This window comes from Channa argus, chromosome 2 (assembly GCF_033026475.1).
Source record: "Channa argus isolate prfri chromosome 2, Channa argus male v1.0, whole genome shotgun sequence".
NCBI lineage: Eukaryota > Metazoa > Chordata > Actinopteri > Anabantiformes > Channidae > Channa > Channa argus.
In genome coordinates, this window is record NC_090198.1 from 1,728,283 (window position 1) to 1,740,138 (window position 11,856).

Below are 11,856 nucleotides of genomic sequence, written 5' to 3' on the forward strand. Positions count from 1 at the left end.
GAACTTTCTTTTATGTATACATACATACATGTATATATATATATATATATATATATATATATATATATATATATATATATGTATGTATGTATGTATACATATATACATATATATACACACACACACACACACACACACACACATATATATATATATCTATATATATGTATGTATATATATGTATGTATATGTATACATACATACATACATACATACATATATGTATATATATGTATGTATGTATGTATACATATATATATACATATACATATACACACACACACACACACACACACACACACACGCAATCTCATTTGGTGATTTTTTTCTTGTGTCAGTCTGGTAATAACTGGAAATATTAATAAATGACCACTTTAAACATGCCAATATGTAGTCTGTATTTTTCAGCTGGTTTTCTCAGCTTGTCTCTAAATATTTTAGAAATGAGGTTATAGTGATGTTAATAAAACATGCTCAGTGTGATTCCAGACTCTGGAGGGCTCTATTTGTTCTTCTACCTGTTATTTTAACCAATTCTTAACCTTTAACTACTATCTTTTTCATAGCATGATTATCTTGCACACTGCCAAATAGATAAAGTGTAGCACAAATGTTGCCACTGCACAAAATGCTGGGTTTTGAGAAATTATTCAACATAAACGTTCCATCAGGTATCAGGATTTAGGCCAACACTATATTTTTAAAAGGGCATTTTCAAACCTACAGTCCATTTTCAGCAGACCAGTTTGTAAACTTGGTCTGTTTCCCTTTGGTTCAGTTTCCTTCCACACAAAGAAAAATCATCATTATAGAAGAAGATAAGATCTTAATATCTGTTTAGCCAACATCCAAGCAAGGACTTCTTCAACTACTTTTCCTCTACTACTTGATATTTGCTAAACTAGCAAACTAGCAAACTCTACTGACTTGGGCCAGATTGAGGTTTGGGACTGGGCCAAGACCCTGTCAGGTACAAGGTCCTTATCTTTGTTAATGTAGTGTGCACCTTAATGCGATTGCTGTGTACGAGCAAAACTGCACCAAGGAAGACAACAATCAAGTTCGACTGTACCATACTCAACAAGATAGATTTGAAAACATCCTTTGATTTGTTTCATCAAAACTTACTTGTACTGTGGTCATATTCAATATTGTTATTTACACAAGACATTTTCATGCAAAAGAAGAACAAGGATTCAGTGTGTCTACCAAGCTGGAACCCACACTAAAGAAAGTCTCTTAGAGTTTCAGTAGCAGCGCTTCAAAGCAGGGTGTTTATTCATACCTGTTTAATTGTATGGAAAGCCAGGGATACTGTAGGTTAAAGGATACTTTTGGTTTACTGCAGTTTGGGTCATAGTTTTGTAGGTTTGGCAATCATCTCATATTTTTAGTGCAACATCTCTGATTGACTTTTCATGCCTTTTCTCAGACATTGTTATAGTAATGTTACTTTGCTGATTTTCAGTTAGTGTCTAGGAATGAAAGGAAGAAATTAAAATGAAAACATGATCCAACTTGTAATAATCCAGAATTTACTATTGATAATTTCCTAACCATTAAAAAAATCTTGGACATATAAATAAAGAGCAGTTTAAGGAAAGAAAAGTTTTCCAGGCTGATCTTATGAAGCTGCTGATATAAACTTTGCATATCAGCAGTGAATGACAGAACTGGCTGATGATTTATAGACATTGTTGACAAACCAATATTTCAGCCTAAGTCCAGGATCAGTGGTACATGTTCTTAAAAACCCCAATATTGTTATATTCTCTTATGGCTCAGCCACCCTTTTCTCATGTCACTGATAATGAAATGTTCTGGTTTTGCCGGAGAGTCCAGAAACTCACTTTGACCCACACGGTGAACACTCTTCATATTAGAAGGTTGGGTCCGAATAAAGTTGGGTCTAGCTTTTGGCTCCATTCAGTTTCCTTTTAGGAAGAAAAAGAATTGGACTAAGGCTTGTCCAGTTAACATATGTGCAGTTCTTGAAGCATCTATTCACAGACATTTTCCTTTTTAGTCTTTGTTCAGCTGTTGTTCTCATGTACTCCATCTGTTTTACAAAGTGTAGTGGGATTAGAACCACTGACTGTCACTAGGTGGAGTCGGTGTCCTGTGAACAGGAGCCACAGCATCTCTGTTTGTATGTATCCATGTAGCACAGCTTCAGTCTCTTTACCACACTGCAGTACTGGGTATTATCTTTACTCTCACCTGCATGGAAACAAAACACATAGTTTAATCACTAAACAACAGCAAAACATGGTGATATAGAGATTCTGTAGATGTTCAGTTGCTTAAAAAAAACAAAAAAAAACAAAAAACAACTTATATTATTTTTGTAAGTGGAAGATTTCAGGTAATTTTCCCAAGGTATATTTTACGGTTCAAGGGTTTACTTGTTTCCTGTACTTTATAGGCTGCTAAGAAGATTATTCTTTAAACTGGATGTGAACATTTATCTTGGTTTACCCATGCAGTACATAAATACTACATATAAATGCAACCACAAAGGGGCACAAGCTAGTTTCTTCTTGTGTCAGTCCCAATCTGGATAAATGCAGAGGGTTGTGTCAGGAAGGGCATCCGACGTAAAACACATGCCAAATTAAAAATGCGAATCGTGACAATGACTTCCCTACCGGATCAGTCAGGGCCTGGGTTAACAACGACCGCCACGGTGCTGTTGACCTACAGGGTACCGGTGGAAATGGGACTACTGTTGGTTGAATTCGAAGAAACAGAGGAGGAAGGTGTGTTTATAGGCAGAGAGAGAAGAAGAAAGCTAAGAATGTAGGACTGACAGTAGGGACTTCCCTGTCATTGGGACTATGACAGGGAAGGCTAAATAGTTGATTGACATGATGCAGAGAAGGAGGGTGGACATACTGTGTGTCCAGGAGACCAGGTGGAAAGGTAGCAAGGCTAGAAGCTTAGGAGCAGGGTTCAAGTTGTTCTACCATGGGTCAGATAGGAAGAGAAATGGAGTAGGACTTATTTTGAAAGAGGAGTTTGTGAGGAACATTCTAGAGGTTAAAAGAGTATCAGACAGGTTGATGAGTCTGAAACTGGAAATTGAAGGGGCGACTGTGGCGCAGGAAGGTAAAACGATTATGCACCAATCTCACAGTTGTTGGTTCAATCCCCAGTTACTCTGTGTCCTTAAGAAACACACTGAACCCCCACTTAGTTACAGCTGCCACTGGTGTATGAGTATGAGTATGAGTGTGTGTTATTGTGAGTGTGAATGGGTGAATAATAAGCAGTATAAAGCGCTTTGAGTGCCAATAGATAAAAAAGCATGAAAGCATTTAAATGTTCAATGTTGTGAGTGGTCATGCCCCACAGGTAGGATGTGAGTTAGAAGAGAAGGAGAAATTGTGGAGTGAGTTAGATGAAGTTATGCAGAGGACTGAAGAGAGTAGACAGGAGAACAGGGAGATACAGAGTAAGGTGAAGGTAGAGGTGGCAAAGGCCAAACAAAGAGCATATGAGGACTTGTATGATGGGTTGGACACTAAGGAGGGAGAGATGGATTTGTACAGGTTGGCCAGACAAAGAGATAGAGATTTGAGGATGTGCAGCAGGTTAGTGTGATTAAAGATAAGGATGGAAATGCATTAACAGGTACAGATTGAGGTGGTTTGGACATGTTCAGAGGAGAAATTGTGAATATATCATTAGAAGGATGCTGAGGTTGGAGCTGCCAGGCAGGAGGTCTAGAGGAAGACCAAAGAGGAGATTTATGGATCTAGTGAGAGAGGACATGAAGTTAGTTGGTGTGAGTGAAGAGGATGCAGAGGACAGGGTTAGATGGAGGCACATGATTCGCTGTGGTGAACCCTGAAAGGGAACAGCCCAAAGGAAAAGAAGAAGAAAGAAGATACTTTGATCCAATTTTACTTACTTCACTATTTACTCTGATATTACTTCATCCTTAGATTCCCAAACATTTCTAAATTGAAATGGAGTCTACTTATTTCATACAGAACACCCAGAAGTAAACACAACCCTATGCAAGTCACTGTCACGCTAATTCTGGATATAAATACCTCCAATAGAGAAGTACTGCTTTACACAGTCAAAAATGGAAAAGAGTGAAATAAATCAGAGCCCTTGATGAAACAGTTGATCAGAGCACAAGTTGTAGTGATTTTGCTCAATAAGACTAGTATATTGAAGCCTGATCACTAAATAGACTGAAACTCTGTAAGAGGAGAATAATCGACCATATTATTAGAAATAAGTGGTGATACAACAGTGATGTTAAAGACTAAGTAAATGACTCCTCCTCATAAAGTGAGACAGTTTGCTTATTGGTTTATTCAAGCACAATTTTCTAAAGCCAGAGGGTGAATATTTCTTGTATTTTGTAACATATTAAATGATCAAAAATTAGATTTTGTATAATAATCAGCTTTTAATTCCTCTGGTGGGAACTACAGCTTTTAAACAGTACAGAGCCACTAAACCACTTTAAATGTTTTTAACAGCAATACGTTTCTTGATTATAAAACAGATAAATAAAAAGGACCCTTTAACCAAGGTGTTCTGTTGCAGAGGACAGATTTAGAAACACACACACACGCATGCACGCACTCAAACTCACACACACACGGTCTTACTCCCACAGGTGGAGGTGTTGCAGTGCTGCCAGGTGGAGGGCCGTTGGAGCCAAGCGCAGTGCTGGTCGGCCAGCATCCTGCCACTCCTGCGGTGAACACAGTCCACCCTCCGAGACTGAAAGCCGCTCCCACAGACTACTGTGCATGCCCTCCATGCACCAGGACGCCACTGGACATCACAAAGGTCTGAGGAACAGTTGCGGACTGACACAGGTCTGAGAGAGAGATACAATGAGGTTTTTGTTTTGCCTTTTTACACTTTGTCCTTTTTTACTGTGTTATCTGGAACAGGATAACCAACTCTAGATAACCAAACCAGATTTGTATTTTGGTTGATTTTAATCTAGAAAACGTAAAAAAAAAATCCTGTATGACAACGCTGGATTGCTATTAGCTTCCCTGACAATTATCATTTTATGAATAAAATGTATGCATATTACGAGGGTCTCTTCACAATTACAGAAGGCCCAGAGGATTCAGCTTAACAAAACAGTTAAATTCAAACTGACAACAACTGATACATTTGAATAGAAAGGAATCAGTTAAATCCATTATGGGTAAGTGGAACAATTAAAGCATACAAAACCTCTTTCTATGTATATATAGGCCTTTTAAGTATTGATTTTAGAAAAAATCTAAACTTGTTTATGCAAAGCTGCAAAGCTATTACTTTTGTAGTATTTATGCGAATGATGTGAATTCATTTCATTTGGTACACCAGAGTTAAATGTGAGGGAAAACAGACCTTATATACAGGTGTAGTATTTTCATTGCACTGTGAGTGTATACACACCTGTCCTGGGGGTCACAGTCTGTATACAAGGAGCCATTGGCATGTTGGCAGGTGACAGATCTCTTCTGGACAGTGGTGGTGGGGCCTAAACACCTCCCAGAACACTGACAACATGGAAAAGAGAGAGGGCATCTAACAATACAGTTTGGATCACCCATACAAGTTTGATTCTGTGTTTGCATGCACCTTTCCCCATGGACTGGTTATCCAGGTGGGACAGTTATTAGCAGTGCACTGCTCTGTTTCAGTGGGTTGGCTCATCCTCTCACAGGAAGCTGCTGTCAGTGTCCTCACTGTACCTATGGCATCCAGCTGCTGACAGGAGACCTGTCTCTGTTTCCAACCACTGCCACACAACACTGAGCACTTTGACCACTCCGATACTGTCCAGCTGAACAGATGACATAAAACAAGAAATTCACATGCATGTGTCAAATCAGAAGAATTCTTCGCACAAAATGATTTTTCTAACCTTTTGGTTTGAGCATCAAACTGCAACGCAAAAATGCAAATTTTAGGGTTAGGAAGAGATTGTGGTTTGGGCTAAAATAGGTAGTAGAACTTATTTTCTAGGTCATGAGAATAATAAAAATGCTGGTAGGTGACCATCAAGTGAGGAGTCACTATTCAAAGGCCTGATAACATTTGAATTATGTGTTGTTACTGTGATGCTGCTGTCTTCACTACAGGCCACACCTTTACCATCACTCTACAGCACTGTGTTGGCAGTAGCTCTTAAAGTACCTGGTTCCACATCAGACCCTTTCTCTGAGCTTTTAGCTATAAAGCCAACGGTCGCCGATAAAGATCTATGCGTTTATATGTAATATAATGTATGTTTAAGGTGAATTAATTGGCTGAATTGGAGACACTTAGGGCAAACTTTGTCATTTAATGTTATGTAGATAATGACAAACATTTTATTACAGAGACTGGAACATGAAATTGGGATTAAAGGAACTGCACTAGGTTGGTTTAAATCTTATTTATCTCATAGACTTCAATTTGTTTGTTGTAGCTAGGGAGTTCCACAAGGCTCGTGTTAGGAACAAGGACTTTAGACAACATTAATAGCAAACACTTCATACATTTCCATTGCTATGCTGATGATATCAGCTATATTTATCTATGGAACCAGATGAAAAAAATCAGCTAATCAAGCTTCAAGCCTACAAGACATAAAGGCCTGGATGTCCCACAATTTTTTTACTAAACTGAGACAAAACTGAAGTCACAGTATTTGGGCCCAAAAATCTCGGAGATATGATGTCCAACCATATTGTTACTCTAGATGGCATAAGTCTGGCCTCCAGTACTACTGCAAGGGACCTTGCAGTTATTTTTGACCAGGATTTGTCCTTTAACTCACATATAAAACAAATATAAAACAAACAAGCATTGACTGGAATTAGCAAGAGAGATCATATTTCACCTTCACTAGCTTCTCTTCATTGGCTTCCCACAAAATGTAGAACAGAATTTAATTCAATTCAATTCAACTTTATTTATATAGCGCCAATTCACAACAAAGTCATCTCAGGGCACTTTACAGAATAAAGTCAAGATTATAAAGATATATAAAGAGAACCCAACAATTCCCCCTGGAGCAAGCCATAGGCAACAGTGGACAGGAAAAACTCCCTTTAACAGAAGAAACCTCCAACAGAACCAGGCTCAGGGTGGACGACCATCTGCCTCGACCGGTTGGGGTGAGTGGAAAGGGGAGAGAGAAAAGAACAGAGCAACAAAAGCAACAACAAAACATCGGGCAGATTGGTAGGATCAGTAGCTTCACGCTGGAAGACACACAGCTTCAAAGCCGGGGGACACCTGCAGAAAGGGACAGAGAGAGGGGGACAGAGGAGGACAAAGACAACTACGGGAGAGAACACACACAGTTAATGACATACAGTGGTGACAATTGCGGGGTGAGAGGAGAGGAGAGATGGTCAAGAGGAGGAAAGGAGCTCAGTGCATTGGGGGGTGGGTCCCCCAGCAGTCTAAGCCTATGGCAGCATAACTATAACTAACTATATGCTTTATTAAAAAGGAAGGTTTTAAGCCTAGACTTAAAAGTAGAGAGGGTGTCTGCTTCCCGAATCTGAACTGGGAGCTGGTTCCACAGGAGAGGAACTTGATAGCTAAGGGCTCTGCCCCCCATTCTACCTTTAGAAATTCTGGGAATCACAAGTAGGCCTGCATTCTGAGAGCGAAGTGGTTTACTGGGATGATATGGTGCTATGAGGTCTTCTAAATATGATGGAGCCCGACCATTCAGAGCTTTATATGTAAGAAGCAGGGTTTTAAATTCTATTCTACATTTAATGGAAAGCCAATGGAGAGAAGCTAGTGAAGGTGAAATATGATCTCTCTTGCTAGTTCCAGTCAGCACTCTTGCTGCAGCATTTTGGATTAATTGCAGGCTCTTTAGGGAGTTACTGGGGCATCCTGAAAGTAGGGAATTACAGTAGTCCAACCTAGAGGTAACAAATGCATGGACCAGTTTTTCGGCATCACTTTGAGACAGGATGCTCCTAATTTTGGCAATGTTCCGTAGGTGGAAGAAGGCTGTTCTAGAGATTTGTTTTATATGTGAGTTAAAGGATAGATCCTGATCAAACATAACTCCAAGTTTCCTTGCAGTAGTACTGGAGGCCAGACTTATGCCATCTAGTGTGACAATATGGTTGGACATCATATCTCTGAGATTTTTGGGCCCAAATACTATGACTTCAGTTTTGTCTGAGTTTAAAAGTAAAAAATTGTGGGACATCCAGGCCTTTATGTCTTGTAGGCTTGAAGCTTTATTAACTGATTATTTTCATCTGGTTCCATAGATAAATATAGCTGGGTATCATCAGCATAACAGTGGAAATTTATGGAGTGTTTTCTAATAATGTTGCCTAAAGGAGACATATATAAAGTAAAAAGTATTGGTCCTGACACAGAGCCTTGTGGAACTCCATAGCTAACCTTTGTGTGCATGGAGGATTCATCATTAACATGAACAAATTGAAATCTATCAGATAGATAAAATTTAAACCAACCTAGTGCAGTTCCTGTAATTCCATTTTCATGTTCCAGTCTCTGTAATAAAATGTTATGATCAATGGTATCAAATGCAGCACTAAGATCTAACAGAACAAGTATAGAGATGAGTCCAGTATCTGAGGCCATGAGAAGATCGTTGGTGACTTTTACCAGTGCTGTTTCTGTACTATGATGAACTCTAAATCCTGACTGAAACTCTTCATACAAATTATTCCTATGAAGGTGATCACATAATTGTTTTGCGACTACTTTTTCAATTATTTTAGAAATAAAGGGGAGATTAGATATTGGTCTGTAATTGGCTAAAACACCTGGGTCAAGACAGGGTTTTTTAAGTAATGGTTTAATTACAGCTACCTTATAGGCCTGTGGTACATAGCCTGTTTCTAAAGATAGATTGATGATATCTAATATGAACGTATCTATTAAGGGTAAAGCTTCCTTGAGCAGCTTAGTTGGAATAGGGTCTAGCAGACAGGTTGTTGGTTTAGATGAGGTAATAATTGAAGTTAGCTCAGAGAGATCTATGGGTAAAAAGCAGTCTAACAGGGAGTGGGGCCTTATCGATGACTCTAGCACTGTTGAACATGAAGATCTATCTGTAATTTTTGGGGGGAGGATCTGGTGAATTCGTTCTCTAATAGCTACAATTTTATTCATAAAGAAGCTCATGAAGTCATTGCTGCTCAAAGTTAAGGGAATAGTAGGCTCAACAGAACTATGGCTCTTAGTCAGCCTGGCTACAGTGCTGAACAGAAACCGGGGGTTGTTCTTGTTTTTCTTCTATTATCTATCTATATAATTTAAGAGACTTCGCTCTCAGAATGCAGGCCTACTTGTGGTTCCCAGAATTTCCAAAGGTAGAATGGGAGGCAGAGCCTTTAGCTATCAAGCTCCTCTCCTGTGGAACCAGCTCCCAGTTCAGATTCGGGAAGCAGACACCCTCTCTACTTTTAAGTCTAGGCTTAAAACCTTCCTCTTTAATAAAGCATATAGTTAGTTATAGTTATGCTGCCATAGGCTTAGACTGCTGGGGGACCCACCCCCCAATGCACTGAGCTCCTTTCCTCCTCTTGACCATCTCTCATCTCCTCTCATCCAGCAATTGTCACCACTGTATGTCATTAACTCTGTGTGTTTTCTCCCGTAGTTGTCTTTGTCCTCCTCTGTCCCCTTCTCTCTGTCCCTTTCTGCAGGTGTCCCCCGGCTTTGAAGCTGTGTGTCTTCCAGCGTGAAGCTACTGGTCCTACCAATCTGCCCGATGTTTTGTTGTTGCTTTTTGTTGCTCTGTTCTTTTCTCTCTCCCCTTTCCACTCACCCCAACCGGTCGAGGCAGATGGCCGTCCACCCTGAGCCTGGTTCTGCTGGAGGTTTCTTCCGTTAAAGGGAGTTTTTCCTCTCCACTGTTGCCTATGGCTTGCTCCAGGGGGAATTGTTGGGTTCTCTTTATATATCTTTATAATCTTGACTTTATTCTGTAAAGTGCCCTGAGATGACTTTGTTGTGAATTGGCGCTATATAAATAAAGTTGAATTGAATTGAATTGAACCTCAGAGCTGCTACCCCTGTGGATTTATTTCCAAATTTTATATGATGGAAAATCAAGTATGATTAAATGATTGCATTTCACTCTTAGCATTTTACGTAGTTATAATGACAACTTCTACTCAGTGTACTTTTGAAGGATGTTTAAAATGTTGTTCAAACTTTGTCAACGTTTTGTCTTGAAGTGTTTGCAGAACTGCTCCAAGGTCAGTTACTGTCTAACAGCAGACCATCTGTCTAACAGCAGACCATCCCACACTGCAGTGACCCAGAGTCACTTCATGCTCACAGCTGCTTATCAAAGTGCTGAAAAGGGAAAAGGTTTCCATAAAAGGAGAAAAAGTGCTGGGAGCAGTAGCCTGAGGATGAAGAATGTTCTGCCCAGCAACAGAAAGTTATAAATTAATGTGGGATGTATGAAGTTTAGAACTACATAGGATGGAGACTTTCCATTCAACATTAATTCAACTTTATTTATATAACGCCAATTCACAACAAAGTCATCTCCAGCCACTTTACAAACTGTTGATGTTCTCTCTCAGTGCAAGATAATAAAACCCCTAAAAAAACCGCAGAGGAGGTAAACGCTCAGATGTGCGTCTCCGCCGGCCACGGATTACACACCGCGCTCCAGAGTATATTCATCTTTCATCTTATATTCATCGCTCACTTTCAAACAAAATGGATGAGCTGACGCTGCTGAACAAAAACAGACACTTTTCTACGTCCTGTGTTTTGTGCTTCCCTGTGTGAGTTTATACCGGACTCCAGCGGAGTGAATTTCAACTTTTCAGAGCGGACAGACACACGGGGCTTTCGGGCAAAACAAGGGAGGTGGAATCTGTTTTTATATCAATAGTGGCTGGTGTACATGGCTTGTTATTTAATTTTTATTGTATTTATTCTTTCTCTGTTTACATACTTTATAATTGTTGTTTGTGACACTTTTGCATTCTAACTTTATATTCTAGAATATGTTTATGCACCTGACACCAAGACAAATTCCTACTACTGTTAAGTATCTTTATTGTGCCTGCAATAAACAGTTTTCTGATTCTGATTCTGAAATATCAAATGTTGCCTTCAAAATAATTTGACAGTTTAGTTGCTTAGGAGCCTTAAGGGTGAATGAACGTGTATGAAAGAGTAATATCATCACGTCATGACCCATGTAAGAAAGACAGACACACAATCTATAGGAAATCTTATGTCAACAAAGAAAGTCAACCTAAATTCAGCAGCTCTGCGATAGAATTTAAAACTAGTTTTCACCAAGAGGTTGTTAATGCATCCACAGACAGTAGGATTCACCTGATGGCTGAGAAGAAGAACTGCAGATTGGATTTAATGAGCCATTTTCTGAATTAAACACACTGCATTCCTGACAGATGCCACCAGTAGGGTACCCCGCAGATACCACACACAAAAACTATGACACTTTTAATGGGTACATCTGTAGCTAAAGTGCATCATGTAGTCAGACCTGAATAGCTAAAGAGATTCCCAGAGGTTGAACTGGAGAAATTAAGGAGACCTGAAGAGATTAATATTCTCATCAGTCATCAAGAAGGAAGGCTTGCTCCTCAAGAGTGAAGGTTTTTGGAGACCTAGTCCTGTGGGAGAGCCCTCTTGGCAAGGCTGTGGGTGGCGCACATCCTGACTTGTTTGAAGAGGTAAATGTGAGAGTGCACAAGTCTAATACACACTTTGCTCGTTCCATGAGAACAGCTGCAGTGAGTTATGAAGAAACTACCAAGGACCGTGAGAGTCCAATCATGGTAAAAACACTAGAGCTGCACGAAGACCCCATGGTGGAGACTGGTTATACAGCTGCTA

General features: G+C 39.6%; 1 long non-coding RNA gene across 1 annotated transcript; it reads right to left on the minus strand.

Annotated features, from left to right (window-relative positions):
- Positions 1–4,568: 4,568 nt before the first annotated feature.
- Positions 4,569–6,454, minus strand: LOC137108561 (uncharacterized). Its single transcript, XR_010912214.1, has 3 exons — positions 5,611–6,454; positions 5,425–5,528; positions 4,569–4,846 (listed from the first exon to the last, which is right to left on the minus strand). It is a non-coding gene; the product is annotated as an uncharacterized lncRNA (long non-coding RNA).
- Positions 6,455–11,856: the final 5,402 nt, after the last annotated feature.